This window comes from Apostichopus japonicus, chromosome 17, assembly GCF_037975245.1.
Source record: "Apostichopus japonicus isolate 1M-3 chromosome 17, ASM3797524v1, whole genome shotgun sequence".
Taxonomy (NCBI): Eukaryota; Metazoa; Echinodermata; class Holothuroidea; order Aspidochirotida; family Stichopodidae; genus Apostichopus; species Apostichopus japonicus.
The window spans coordinates 30263291-30277899 of NC_092577.1; the positions used below are offsets into that span (position 1 = coordinate 30263291).

The 14609-nt window shown below is 40.0% G+C and overlaps 1 protein-coding gene across 3 annotated transcripts in view; it reads right to left on the bottom strand.

Moving 5' to 3' along the window:
• Window positions 1-14609, bottom strand: part of LOC139984800 (potassium voltage-gated channel subfamily KQT member 1-like) — a 221165-nt gene that overhangs the window by 138308 nt on the left and 68248 nt on the right. Inside the window, exon 1 of one of the 3 annotated variants that reach the window (XM_071998859.1) lies at window positions 3121-3376. The exons of the other annotated variants lie outside the window; for them this stretch is intronic. The gene's annotated coding sequence lies outside the window, so the exon portion shown is untranslated. Of the gene's footprint in view, window positions 1-3120; window positions 3377-14609 lie in introns of those variants that run through there. 3 annotated transcript variants of the gene reach the window in all.

The window sequence follows — 14609 nt, forward strand, 5'->3', positions numbered from 1 at the left end:
GGAAAGTGAATGGAATTGGTCCCACCCTATCACAAGAATTTTTACCGTGCTGTACAACCACCCTGCTACCCCCGAAAATGTTTGTGTTTCCGTTTATTATGATATTCCCCCCCCCCCCCCCATGAGACAAGCCTGCTTCATGATCCCCTATCAACAAAATCCAAGCTCTGCCATAGAAACCACCCAATTATGAATAAGATGCGACATGGACCAGTATCACCAACTGCGGCCCACAACAACCTTATTTTAAAGCAGGGGTGGTGCCATGATTTCCCCATGGGGGCTAGACTCTCAGACGGGGCTAAATTGCACACAATTTGTGTTGTTATTAACATTTTTCTTACACCCCCGACATATTTCAAAAATATCTCCAACGGGGCTAGAACTCTCCGACGGAGGAGGGGGTGGGGGCCCTAGCCCCATGCTGGCACCACCCTTGTCTCCGAGTTCTTGTATCAGCGTAGGATGATGATTGGAGGTGGGCCGAGATCGATTTTCCCAAAAAGTTCCATATATGTAAAGATAAAAATCCAAATTATTGGGGCTACACCTTCCTGAGTACTTGGCACCACCCAGACAGAATGGGTAAATATTTCGCTAGAATGTTACAATAATCATGTATTCACTTCAACTGTGTCAGTGTTGTTTACTTGTTTAGGGACCACTTTAGTACAAGTCCGGTAGTCATTTATACGTTGCAGATTTTATTCAGTCAGCATTTGTGCTAAGAAAAATGTAAACGTGTAAAAACGAACCATAAATCTTCCCAAACAATAAATTTAATAATTAAATTTAATCACAATCGTTACACAAATTCCATTTTGGTAGGTTTTGATTCCCATGATTAGTATAATACATCAACCCCGTACGAGATTACGCCATTTCGCGGAACAGATATAGCCCGGTGCATTTTTTCACAGTTCATTTACCCTTAGTGATAGAAGAAACTGTATCGTGTTCGTTTGCGTTATACTTTCTTTCCGAGACTTACGTATTTTGTAGTTGATACATATGTTCAACTTGTGCAGAATGGAAAAATTTTAGAAAGGTTGGAAAAGATACTTTTGGGAACGATTTTAAGTACCGTTTTGTTAAGTTTGTGTCGATTTTCATTTGGACATCACACGTGAGTTTCTTACAGAGATTTCACCTACTACGAGTTACCAATTCTCGTGATATTTACGTGAGTGAAAGTTGAATGTGTTTTTAAGTCGTCTTTATCGTAACTTGCAATATTATCAATTAATTAATCCACAATCCACAAAACAAAATGGGTTGTAATTCGTATCAAATTTCACTGGGGCTATGCAAGCCTACGTTGCCGTTGCGCACTATTACATAACCCAATTAACTCACGGTTAGTAACGGCCGTATAATGACCTAGCAACCTGGAGACTGTATAGAGCAACTGGTTGAGTTTTAAACTTACATCACCTGACATACGTAACCTGACATTACATAATATAACTTCATTATGTACTGTTTCAAAAGTAAGATGCCAAGAGGGATGGGTGGGGGGGGACCGGGGCTACAGCATACGTGTAGACAGGCTGCATGGGAGAATGCATTGAAGAACAATGGTTTGGGCCCTGCAGTTTCACACAATAGAAACTGCAGACACAATCTCCAATCGTTTCATATTGACGAGTATTGCTTCAGCTGCTTCAATCCCCTAATTCCCCTAAATTAATTAATTAATTCCAACTGTTTCCACTAAATCCATTTAATTTCCCTTTTTATTTGCATTCACTCTATAATTGCATGAGTCCAAACCAAAATACTCCCAATTAAGTCATTAAATTACCGGTCGATTGTTCCTAACAAACGATGAAGTCTTTAATCCTCGTCACAAGTAGTTTAAGCATATACTCTGCGGTTCGTTAACAGTCTTAATAACAATTAGTGACTGTAATAAGGTAACATTCTGCTCTGAATAATAATGCAAAATAAGCTGGGTGGAGGTGCAGATAAATAAAGCCAGGGAAGGTGAAGATAATAAAAGCAGGGGGATTTTATTACCAATGAAATTATCAGAGCTGATAGATGTGCCTTACAGATGCACATATAAATTGCTCTCTCGGATATAAACGTCCTCTCACCATGAAGCCTACTATCAGATCCTGGGGAAAACCAATGTATCCATGGAACAAAGTAACTGAATCCATCAAACTCTCTCAATCTGTTGTGTCATTCCGATCTACTCTGAAAACGCATCTGTTTCTAGAACTCGAAGACTTCTTATTGTTTTTTTAACCATTTATCTTTACTGTCTGTGACTGGCTTTTGCCCTCTCTCGAAAGTACAGATTTAACGATGGCTACCTCAAAGACACAGACTTTATTACTTTAGAATGGAACTGTTTTGTCATTAGGAATGCATTTCTTAACCAAGGCTATACAGACAAATGGATTGGCATATATCTACAAAACGATTAAAGTTGTAAACCATTACTCTCTCATCATGAACGGTTTCAAACATCCCATTAATGATTGATAACAATTAGATAGGACGTGTAAAACAACTGCTACCTCAATATACGACTCCTTGTACCCTAAACTTCTAAACATGAGAAGAAAATTTAATATTCAAAACCAAGTTAAACATTGAAGCCCCTCGGTTATAGGGCAGTCTGAATGCTAATATTCAGTGCTAACATACTTCTGCAAAATTATAAAAACCAATTAAATATTGTATATATTAATATTATATATATAAATAGATTAGAGAAAAAGTGTACAATCAAAAACCAACAGCCGACTTATTTAAAGCGAAACTAGTTTGGTGATTAGTTTAACATATAAACAGTGAATAGATACCAGTACAGCATCTGGGTAAACTAATTACTCAAAAGCCATCAATGACAGAACAATTCTGGTTAAAGTATGGTCCCAAAAAACTGTCGAATAATCAAATTAAATTATATAGAGTTAAACAAATACTTTAGCCGAATGCAACCGGTCTTTACTACCTTCCCCTCTGGCCTTCCCCTCGGTCCCCACCCCCCACCTTCCCCCACCCTACCTGCATGAAAAATGGCACCCAGTAAAGTAATGACAAGAAATGATAATAGATTTAACAGCATATATGTAAATATATATATATATGTATATATAAACTTACCCATATTGACGAATTTATCCCACAAGCAAAAAAGTCTACGGTAAAACTGTAAGATGTAAAAATAAAGTTGTCTTCTCCTGTAAAAATTTGAGATTTCCCGATTCCTTTTTAAAAATATTGCCCGTAGCTAACTTTAAAAACTCATGATCCTTTCCTTGGGGGTGAAATTCCCTACAGCATAGATGTATGTATGTTAACACTTCAGCTCCGAAACAGAAAACACATCAGCCACCGCACTACTGTAGGTCTACGACAAAGCCGCATTAGTTACAGTATAATAAAAAGACTCTAGACCGACTGGTCGTCGTTTATCAGAAGCAAGTTTCGAAGATCTGAACTGATGGGCAACGTGCTCCGTGAGCGAGCTAGCTAGCCGGAGCTTAGTTGGAGAAGATGAACGCTGTTGACACTAGTAACGGTGGCAGCAGACGCAAAAAGGAGATGAGGGGAGAGACACAAAGCAGCAAGCAGAGAGAGAGATTCAAAAGGACCGACCGGCAGACTATTACTACGGCATCTGTTTATCCATCGATCAAAGTCTGTTTTTATTACCCGACGTGCACAATCTCTTCATTTGCGGCTTGATCTCCCATTTTGCGAGTATTTTTTTCCGACCGTCGTCGAGGAAGACGATACGATAAGGAGTTAATGAGTCAAGGGGGCAGTGACCACATCACATACCTGAGTCGTTACGACAGACAGAGAACTTGTGTAAAATTACGTCGAGAGTGGGGAAACGGTCGACATACATATTTCGGTGTCTCGTGCTTATAATTAGTCCGTGGAATTTTGTTTTTTATTTAGAGAGAGAGAGAACATGGAAGGAAGGTAATGAAGATGAGGGCGGAGAGAGAGAGAGGGCAAGAGTGAGAGAGAGGTAGAGGGATATAATTGTGTATAATTATGTAATGTTTATTACTTAATTCAATGGTGTATGTTGGTTGCTGATATTAGGATTGATATTTCAGATCAAAAAAATATATATCTGCAATAATTATAGGGGGGAATGTTTAAATATTGGTTTTCTGCTGATTGGTTTTATTGGCTTATTTTTTATCCGACATTTCGTACACATAGCAAATAATGGTAATAGGAACAAGTATTTGTATACTCTACTTTGTATTCATATGTACATGTATAATTGACCTCAATCTAGGAATTTACTTGACATGTGCAGAATAAATCATAGCATATTTTGAGATCCACAAAAAATGATTAACTGGAAATAATATGTTTATATGTTCTTCATTTGTATAGAGGCAGGCAATCACTAATTACTACCATTTACAGACAAAACAACAAAACTCAAAATTAGTATCGCTTGCTTATATTAAAATGCAACCCCCACATTTAACTGTTTATCTCACAACCCAGCAAAATACAGGGAGAATCACCATGGCGACTATGAAATCAGACATAGATCATTTCTGAATTGTGAACTTTTTAGGTTAAAGCTTGCTGCTCCTAGAGTGTGGTTGATACCAAGCTTAGCCTGAATAAATATGACTGAACTGGAGCAAAACTAAAGAAAGCTGGCTTGATTATTTTTTTTTTTTTACCCTGCTGAGCGCTAACAAGTGACTATTAAAACATTGGGGTCCTCAGCATACGTAAATTACATCACCGAGGAACCAATCTCATGGGTAGGGTAATAGCGCAACTTTATTGATAAAATAAAATTGCCCAAAAACCGTTTGTCTTTTTGACTTTGTTTCTTTTATAATGATATTTGACCTTACTGTACGAAGCTAAGCTAAAGGAATACTTTTGGCAGGACATTTCCAAGAAATACCTATAGGCCTAAATGGGATTTAGGTCACAGCAATTATTGACAAATATTGACAATTTCATGGTACAAAACAAACAGCAATAAATATTAAAATTATACATTATGTATTTCACAGCTTGGATATAAATAAATAAAGTAAACCAAACAAATGCTACATAAAATAGGCACCACATTACACCTTATTACTATAACCAAAGAATTCATGAAAATCTAATTATTTGAAATAACTGTTTTAGTAAAAAACCTGAAACAGATTCAACGACAGAGTTATTCTCCCCTCCCCCCCTTCACAAACCCTGTATGCCCCCTTACCTGGCCAATTTGTCATAAAAAAGGTATCATGATAATTATATGCATAGGGGCCTATTATCTTCTTAGAGAAATGCATGCTGCCCCACTTCCACATGTCTCCACCTTCCCCCCCCCCCTCTTCCCACCACCACTACATGGTGCATACTATTCCCCTCTTGTTTGTCCTGCCCCCCCAAAAAAATCTCTTGATGATGCTTACATTATTTACAGCCATGCCCAGCTCATCGGTGTATCTTCAATTCTCGGTTGAGAATTACAATGAATCGTTCCGTACGTGACCAAACTTTGCTGTTGTCAAAAATGTCAAAGGAACTTCAAAATTTCTTTCTTAAAATACCAATCAGACATGACATCATAGACGCCAGAAAAAGTGAGGGAAAGAATTTGCTACTTTTGTCAAATAAAAAATATAAACATATAAATCAACTTTATATAAAGCAGGAGGACTAACCAATAACTGTCCCTATGCCCCACTTTCCCTTTCTCCCACCAACAAAACCCTCACCCCCAGCCCCCATCAACCATAGTATCTTCACCCTCAATTCAAAGGAGTCGATCGATACGTCTCAAAATACACCAAAAAGAAAAGTTGGTTAAGGGTAATAAAAAGTAGTGGCCGTACGTACATTCACGGCACCGAGTTAAGTTGTCATTATTATTATTATGATTATTATTATTACTGTTATTATTAATTGGCCTGTCAAGCTTAAGTCATTGAACAGATCTAAAGGCGTGCTGTCTCCTCATTTCTCGCCTTCATTACTTTTCACACGTGTGTGCTCCGGGAATTGACGTAGAGAGTAACATCCAGGTAGCATTCCTATCAAATATTCATGCCGCCCTTATCAGAAATTTATTCGCTCCGGGCTATAGATTCCATAAGCAATATAAAGGTTTAAGACTGACATATATGATCTATCCGGGGATGACAAATATAGGAATATATATGTGCGATCCAATGTGAGGTTCACATATATGCTATTCATTACTTAAAGATCTGTAGAAAATGGAATTCTGAAAAATTGAAGCGGAACGTAGGCTCTCCTACAGGTCTGGGGGAAGACAGACTAAGAATTGCTAGTACTCGGTTTGGATGTAGCCTCAGAAGCCCCCTCCCCCCTCCCCATCCCCACCCCCAGGCCAACAGTTTTGCCAGATCGTAATTGCAGGCAATTAGGGAGATACATACTATTAGTTCATAGGCGGTAAAGGAGGAGCGAAATAGACTAATGTATACCTTAATTAATTCACTCGGAATGCACAGCGAATTCTTGTGGCTGGAGGATCGATCCTTACAGTTTTATGAAGACATTTTACAGCATAAACTGAGCAATTAATGTTCCACCAAGATATGTTTGATACAACTGGAAAATCATCATAAATTTGTCATTTAATGCTGTAATTTACGTAAATCTGCAATACTGTGCTTGGCTGCCATCACTGAGCAGTAACGCTGCAAAAAAACGTGTAAAAATCTGACGTACGAAAGAAGCTACTTGTAAATCATCTACTTTAACTCCAACAATCGTAATCAGGTATTTTCCGTTTCAAAAGTAAACAGTTTCACCGCATAATTTGGGCTTAAGATATATATCGCAACATATCCACCAAAATCTATGACAACATTAAAGCTGGTCTTATTATTTACTATTTATTGAAAATCAGCAATTTGGTACCAAAATAAATTGGATGAATATCAAAACTGTTCATCCATGTGAATCAGTGGCGGAGCTAGGGGTATTTGGTCAAGGGGGGCGAGAATGGTCTGTAGGGGAGCTTTCGACACTAAGTGAAGCGCCACCACAGGTTGGCGGGTAGCGTATCCAGAAATTTTTTGAGTAAAGATACTCCCTAGATCGCCGGAAATGACCCTTTCTGGGCCTTGCCCATTTGCAGATAAACGAAGAATAAATAGCCGTTAGAGCATTTTGTCAGAAAATTACACCAACAAAATGTGACATATGTCAATAGGTAGATGAGAGCGCAAGAAAAAGTCAATAATCGCAAATAAGAAAAAAGTGGAAACAAGTGGTAAATAGCTGAAAAGGGCGCCAGCAGTCCATTTGAGGCCGTCAGCGGGGGCATTCGCCCCCCTGACTGTATGGTCGCTCCGCCACTGATGTGAACATCCCATCCCATCCTCTCACCTCATTGTCCTTCACCCCCTCCCCCCCTCTATACCAGGAACAATTTTTGTAGGGATACTCAAAGATTCTACCTTCTTCATCGACAGAAATTTAATGAAACTGAAAACATGGTACAATCCTATAACGGTCAGATTTTGTCTTTGATATTCTTACGAAACATAACATGTTGGCATATCCCTTGATAGTAAATAGCCCAAAAATTTATTTTATAATCAATCGCAGAATGTGTGATGATTTGGTGTTAACTTCAATTGGATGCCATCCGATATGAAACTGATATACTCCAGAAAATTATTGTCACTTTGAATGACCTTTTCATAAGGTTTACGTTGCCGTGGAAACTGATGTTTCTTTCCATCAGTTGACAAACTCTGATATGCACAAACTGACCACAAATGATCCCATGGCTTAAACCTTCTATATATATTTTTCCTTGATCTCTTTAGTTTTTTGTATTTTTGCTCTATGTTTTATTTAATATTTATTTATTTATTTAAAGCATCAATTTCATTCTTCATCCTTTTGTTTTATGATATTTCGTCGTCCTCTTCCTTTGGGGTTGAACCAACGGTTGGTTATCTCGGGAATAGATTTGTGACTGTTCGAGCGCCGAACACCAAGAGATGAACTTATGACCTATAACGCACCTAAAAGTCGTTGACAGGCAAAGCATATCGAAATCGGTCCCTTATGATCGCACCTCATCAATAACTTTTTTTTTTCACCTTATGGGCATTTCTGGTCACTGACAGTGTTTCTTTTTCTTTCTTAACGATATGATGAGCGCGACACTCGGATCCACCTAAGAACAAGTTGCAGGGGATAAGTTTATGAGCCAAAAAGGAGGGGGAAAAAAGAGAGAGAAAAATATAAAAATGATGAACACACTTGATTTACTTCAATTGGATAAACCTACAAGTTCATTGTAGGTCATTTATCCCATTGGTTTGGAGTTGCAACTGAGTCGAGCAAAATTTCCAAACAGGCCATTTCAGAGCTGTTAATACCAGTGTCAAACATTAAGGAGGGAACAGGGGTTTGGGAGGGGCATCAGTGGTATCAGTCTCAGACAGGGGGATGCATGGGTGAACCCCATATCTTTGTCAGGCACCCCCCTCCCCCCTACCATAAAAAGAAAATTGTCAGGATTTTTTTTTAGAAAATAGGTTCAAGCAGTTCTGTCTGTCCAGCTAGAAATGTTTTTAACCCCCTAATAAAAGCCTAGTTTTTCACCCCCAGTGGGATTGGGGGTAGGGGAGGGGAAAGTTAGTTGTGAAAGAGGAAGATTTCTGGATAAACTGCAAGTTCATCATTGCACACGCAAAAGATCAGCGTTCTTTTCATCAAGATCGGATCTAGCTTTGCCGGTTCATCCGGCGATGTGTTTGAGCCGGAGCGTGACGTTAAAACAGGACATTTTTGGCCCATGATATAGAATAAAGGCCTACTCTTGGTTTGATCACCTCCGCGCAGGTAAAATGAACCTAATTGTAGAGTTGCATTCTTGCATGTGAGTTATACCACCGTACTAGTAGGTCAATGGTGGGAGTCAATTTATAAACCCTGAAAAGGTTGTCAAAACCTTTGCACATTGTTTCTTAGTCCCAAAACACAATTTGAAGCAAAGAATTCCGTTAAACATTTCACAGAGTTAGCCTATAGAACCCCTACATGATAACAACAATATCAAGTTCTAATAGTGAAAGACCTGATGTATCTACATTTAACATTAAACATTCACATTTAACATTTCACAGATTAATCACGATGTAATATATGATGTACCTAAGCTCAGATCGTTTGGAAGCTTTAATAAAAAAAAAAATTACAAAAAATGGGCCACTTCAAAGTCAGATTGGCCTGCAATATACCAGGCCGGCATTTCACTGTCTCAAAACTGCAATGGACAAAAAAAAATTGCAAACATACCGAGCCTATAGTTCATCATTAAAAACGCAATTATTAATCACACAATAAAATATTCAACATACTTGAGTTCCTCTTCGTGCCTTTTCTGTTAATCCAAGATTTCAAATTATAACTATTAAAACCGAAAATTATAAATAATTCTGACAAAATCTGTGGCTCAGACACGTAGCTCGTTATAAGGTAATTAAACGACAGAAGCTCACAGTGAACTCTTTCACACAGCAACCGTGCTCTGACAGTTGCAATGAAATTAAACAGGTGAATCCAGTGAACCGTATTGTACAAGGATTGTAGCAGACAGTTATTTCACCCCCCCAACCCCATGCCTCTCCCCTCCTTTCAGCCTCACACAAAGCCTCAACAATAGAAAAATAGTTAGTAGCACAACCTTGCAGTTAGATCTAACTATATAGACCTAATTTGTATATGAAAAGATGAAATAATGCCTCAGAAATTGGAACATTATATGTTTAAAAGAATTTCCTTTTGGGGAGAAGGGGCAGCTAGGGGCAGGGAAGGGAGAACCCTGGTCTCCCTTACTCTGTGAGAGTTGACTATCAACTACCCCAGGGCTAGGGGGTGGTGATTGCAGGATTAGCCAATCAGAATCGAGAACATGCAACTCACCGTATCTCGAGTTGTGGACGAGATATTGAGGTGGTGCATTGAACAGTGTGCATTTCACATTTATCTGTCATTGGAATCTTTTAATGGATGCCAGGGATGGACAAAAAATATCGCCTACTCCAGCATAACGACATGAATGATATGACATGACAGACCCTTAAAGAATAAGAAGATCATGATATGATGGCAGCTAAGGGCACACACAAGTTCCGAGGATCATCACAGGGTATAGTGTTATAACATCGTCACAACGTTTGCGTAGACCGGTATGTAACCTATGGATGTAACCTGCCACGACACGTTTTGAAGTTTTTACAGACTCCAGACTCTGCAGTGTGGTATATAAAAGAAGATTACATAAATCAAGACTTAAATTGATACTGCAGCTATTTTGGTGGCCGTGTTTGTTGTCATAATGAGAATGTTGCGGCCAAGAAACTCTCTCTCTCTCCACCTCTCTCTCTAAAGCTAGAAATTCCTGTGCACGAGTCATTAACAAATAGTCATCTAAACCGTCATTAATCCACAAAATAACCATCTCTTGCTATCTCTCTGACAGAAAATGTTTGAAGTCTTTGCACGTCTCCCATTTCGTCACCTTCTCTGAAGGGAGTGGAGGGGGGGGGTGGGTTTGGGGAGAAGAAGGAATGTCACATAAATAAACTGTTTCTCATCACCTAATGTGTTAGTCAAGGAGAACTTCATTTACAGCCATCTTTATGTCTTCAACCTCATGATCATCGACTTCATCGAACAAAATTATCAAAACAAAAAGGGGGGGAGGCTTAAAGATCATCCACGGGGGAATTGAACTACCACGATTCTTCTACTGCCGATTTTTCAATGTCAAAGAAATGAACAATGTCTAGTAGACAGAGATATATATTTTTTGTGGTGGGGGGGGGGGTTCAAAGTGTTTAAAATATTACTATGTCCATATTATTTGTGGTTCAGGGCATAATAAAACAGCTCAAATAGAAGAAAGTTTAATTCAATCCTTCTTTAAAATTCTTGGATCCCCACACCCCACCCCCCATCCCCACAGCATTATTATTAAGAGATACCCAGTTAACACCCAAGGAAAAATCAATTCTGGTTATAAACTTTGCAAAATATTGAACTAACGGAACAAATTTGTGCAACTTAGGTAAAAGTCGAAGTTAACCAAAAAAAAATACAATACCGATAATAAAGCAGTTTAACAATCTATTGTCAAAAAGAGGAGAGTGAGATGGGTGTTGGGGGGGGGGGGGGGGGTGTGAGGGGAATGCAAAAAGCAAAAAAAAAAGAAAATTCAGCAAACCTCTTTAAGATCTAACTACTAAAAAAGCTTGCAGAGGTATTTAAATAGATAAAATTTAAAACGGCCTACCCTTTGTTCTACGTTTACTTCGTTATCGTCCAATGTAAAAATAAGTTGTCTGCGTGTCTATCATCTGTCTGGTTTGGTTGTGTCACCTGTCTTTCATCGTTTCGGTCTGGCGTTTTGTTCGTTCTTTCGACAAAATCCTACTATAGATCAGAAAGTAAGGCCCTCTAACTCTCATATAATTTACCCTCCTAATGCCATTGAGAAAATATTTCAAACCCCTTGTCAAGATATTTTGACTTGCTGATAAAAAGAAAATTAAAAAAAAAAAAAAAAAAAAACTGCATGAAACAATTGATATTAAAACCACATGTAACTTTCCTTAATCTCTTTATCTCCGATCTTTCTCCGATCTGTCTCCATATACTTTAATTTTATGGACTGCGCACAGCTCAGATATTTAATGATTTAATTCATGTAACCAGAGTTGACATATGGTCACATAACCAATCATTTAACCTTCTAAAATACCGGGTTAATCTACTGTAACAGAAAATCGATAAAAGGTACGAATTAAAGGGGGTCTTTTCATACACGCAGGTGGACAAAAATATTGACTGAAATATTGACTGGAGCTCTCGATTAAAGTTTCTCGTTAACAGACTAAATTGATTGATGTAATACACACCATCTGCACGATCTAATTGGCAAAGTCTGGGAGCCTCTCCTGTTTATTAAGATGAGCATGCATGGCATGACAGAATGCCTGTGCAATTTACATCTGACCAAATCTATATGGCATGGGGTGGGGCATGGGAACCAGGAGGGATATAAATAAATGCCTAGCCAGAAAAAAAAAGAATTATAGCTTTATATTTCTATATAAATAGAGGAAAGTTTTAAAAGTGAAAAAAAAAAACGGACCACAGTCGTGAGATTCTTAGAATTGTCATTGGATAAAATGAGATCAAACATTCACAAATTCCAAGCTATTTTTTATATTGATACAAATTCCAAAAGTTGTGCAACTTTCATGTACATGGTCTTTTCCTGGAAATTGTTTCGCCGTTGAGATCACAAATATGTCGGTGAATTATAGTGTTAACAGAAATCAATGATATGTACCTGCAAAGACTCTTCATATATATACCTGACGGGTCTAAATATCGACTGTTTTTTTCTTTTTAATTAAGTTTCTCGTTAACAACCATACTAATTGATTAATGTAATTAACACCATCTGCACGACGAGCCAGACCTAATGAGATTACAGTCGATCATACAATATACCAAAGATATTGTCCAAGATATTTTGACTAGAAAGTTAATCAGGCCATGTATGCTGCTCTCTTTGGTGGATAACTGAACAGATTTATAATTCATCATTATCTGGCTTAATATTCTTTCTCACCCCCCCCTCCCCCACCGCTCTCTCTTACTCTCTTAATAGACTTCAGCTCTAACTCACTCCCTCTTCCTTTATCCTTCCTTCCCCTTCCTTTCCCCTTCCTTCCCTCTTTCATTCCCCTTCCTCCTTCCTTCCCCTTCCCCATTCCTTCCCCTTTTTCCTTCCTTTTCCTTCCCCTTCACTCTTTCCTGTTCTTTCCTTCTTCTGTCCCCCTTCTCCCTCCCTTCCCCTTCCTTCTTCTTCCCCCATCCTTCCCATTCCCTTTCCCTTCCCTTTTCCTCCCAATTCTCCCTTCTTCCCCATTCTCCCCCATTCTCCCTTCCTTCCCCTTCCTTCTTCTTCCCCCATCCTTCCCATTCCCTTTCCCTTCCCTTCCCTCTTTCATTCCCCTTCCTCCTTCCTTCCCCTTCCCCATTCCTTCCCCTTTTTCCTTCCTTTTCCTTCCCCTTCACTCTTTCCTGTTCTTTCCTTCTTCTGTCCCCCTTCTCCCTCCCTTCCCCTTCCTTCTTCTTCCCCCATCCTTCCCATTCCCTTTCCCTTCCCTTTTCCTCCCAATTCTCCCTTCTTCCCCATTCTCCCTTCCTTCCCCTTCCTTCTTCTTCCCCCATCCTTCCCATTCCCTTTCCCTTCCCTTATCCTCCCAATTCTCCCTTCTTCCCAATTCTCCCTTCCTTCCCCTTCCTTCTTCTTCCCCCATCCTTCCCATTCCCTTTCCCTTCCCTTATCCTCCCAATTCTCCCTTCTTCCCAATTCTCCCTTCCTTCCCCTTCCTTCTTCTTCCCCCATCCTTCCCATTCCCTTTCCCTTCCCTTATCCTCCCAATTCTCCCTTCTTCCCCATTCTCCCTTCCTTCCCCTTCCTTCTTCTTCCCCCATCCTTCCCATTCCCTTTCCCTTCCCTTATCCTCCCAATTCTCCCTTCTTCCCCATTCTCCCTTCCTTCCCCTTCCTTCTTCTTCCCCCATCCTTCCCATTCCCTTTCCCTTCCCTTTTCCTCCCAATTCTCCCTTCTTCCCAATTCTCCCTTCCTTCCCCTTCCTTCTTCTTCCCCCATCCTTCCCATTCCCTTTCCCTTCCCTTATCCTCCCAATTCTCCCTTCTTCCCAATTCTCCCTTCCTTCCCCTTCCTTCTTCTTCCCCCATCCTTCCCATTCCCTTTCCCTTCCCTTTTCCTCCCAATTCTCCCTTCTTCCCAATTCTCCCTTCCTTCCCCTTCCTTCTTCTTCCCCCATCCTTCCCATTCCCTTTTCCTTCCCTTATCCTCCCAATTCTCCCTTCTTCCCCATTCTCCCTCCCTTCCCCTTCCTTCTTCTTCCCCCATCCTTCCCATTCCCTTTCCCTTCCCTTTTCCTCCCAATTCTCCCTTCTTCCCAATTCTCCCTTCCTTCCCCTTCCTTCTTCTTCCCCCATCCTTCCCATTCCCTTTCCCTTCCCTTATCCTCCCAATTCTCCCTTCTTCCCCATTCTCCCTTCCTTCCCCTTCCTTCTTCTTCCCCCATCCTTCCCATTCCCTTTCCCTTCCCTTTTCCTCCCAATTCTCCCTTCTTCCCAATTCTCCCTTCCTTCCCCTTCCTTCTTCTTCCCCCATCCTTCCCATTCCCTTTCCCTTCCCTTATCCTCCCAATTCTCCCTTCTTCCCAATTCTCCCTTCCTTCCCCTTCCTTCTTCTTCCCCCATCCTTCCCATTCCCTTTCCCTTCCCTTTTCCTCCCAATTCTCCCTTCTTCCCAATTCTCCCTTCCTTCCCCTTCCTTCTTCTTCCCCCATCCTTCCCATTCCCTTTTCCTTCCCTTATCCTCCCAATTCTCCCTTCTTCCCCATTCTCCCTTCCTTCCCCTTCCTTCTTCTTCCCCCATCCTTCCCATTCCCTTTCCCTTCCCTTTTCCTCCCAATTCTCCCTTCTTCCCAATTCTCCCTTCCTTCCCCTTCCTTCTTCTTCCCCCATCCTTCCCATTCCCTTTCCCTTCCCTT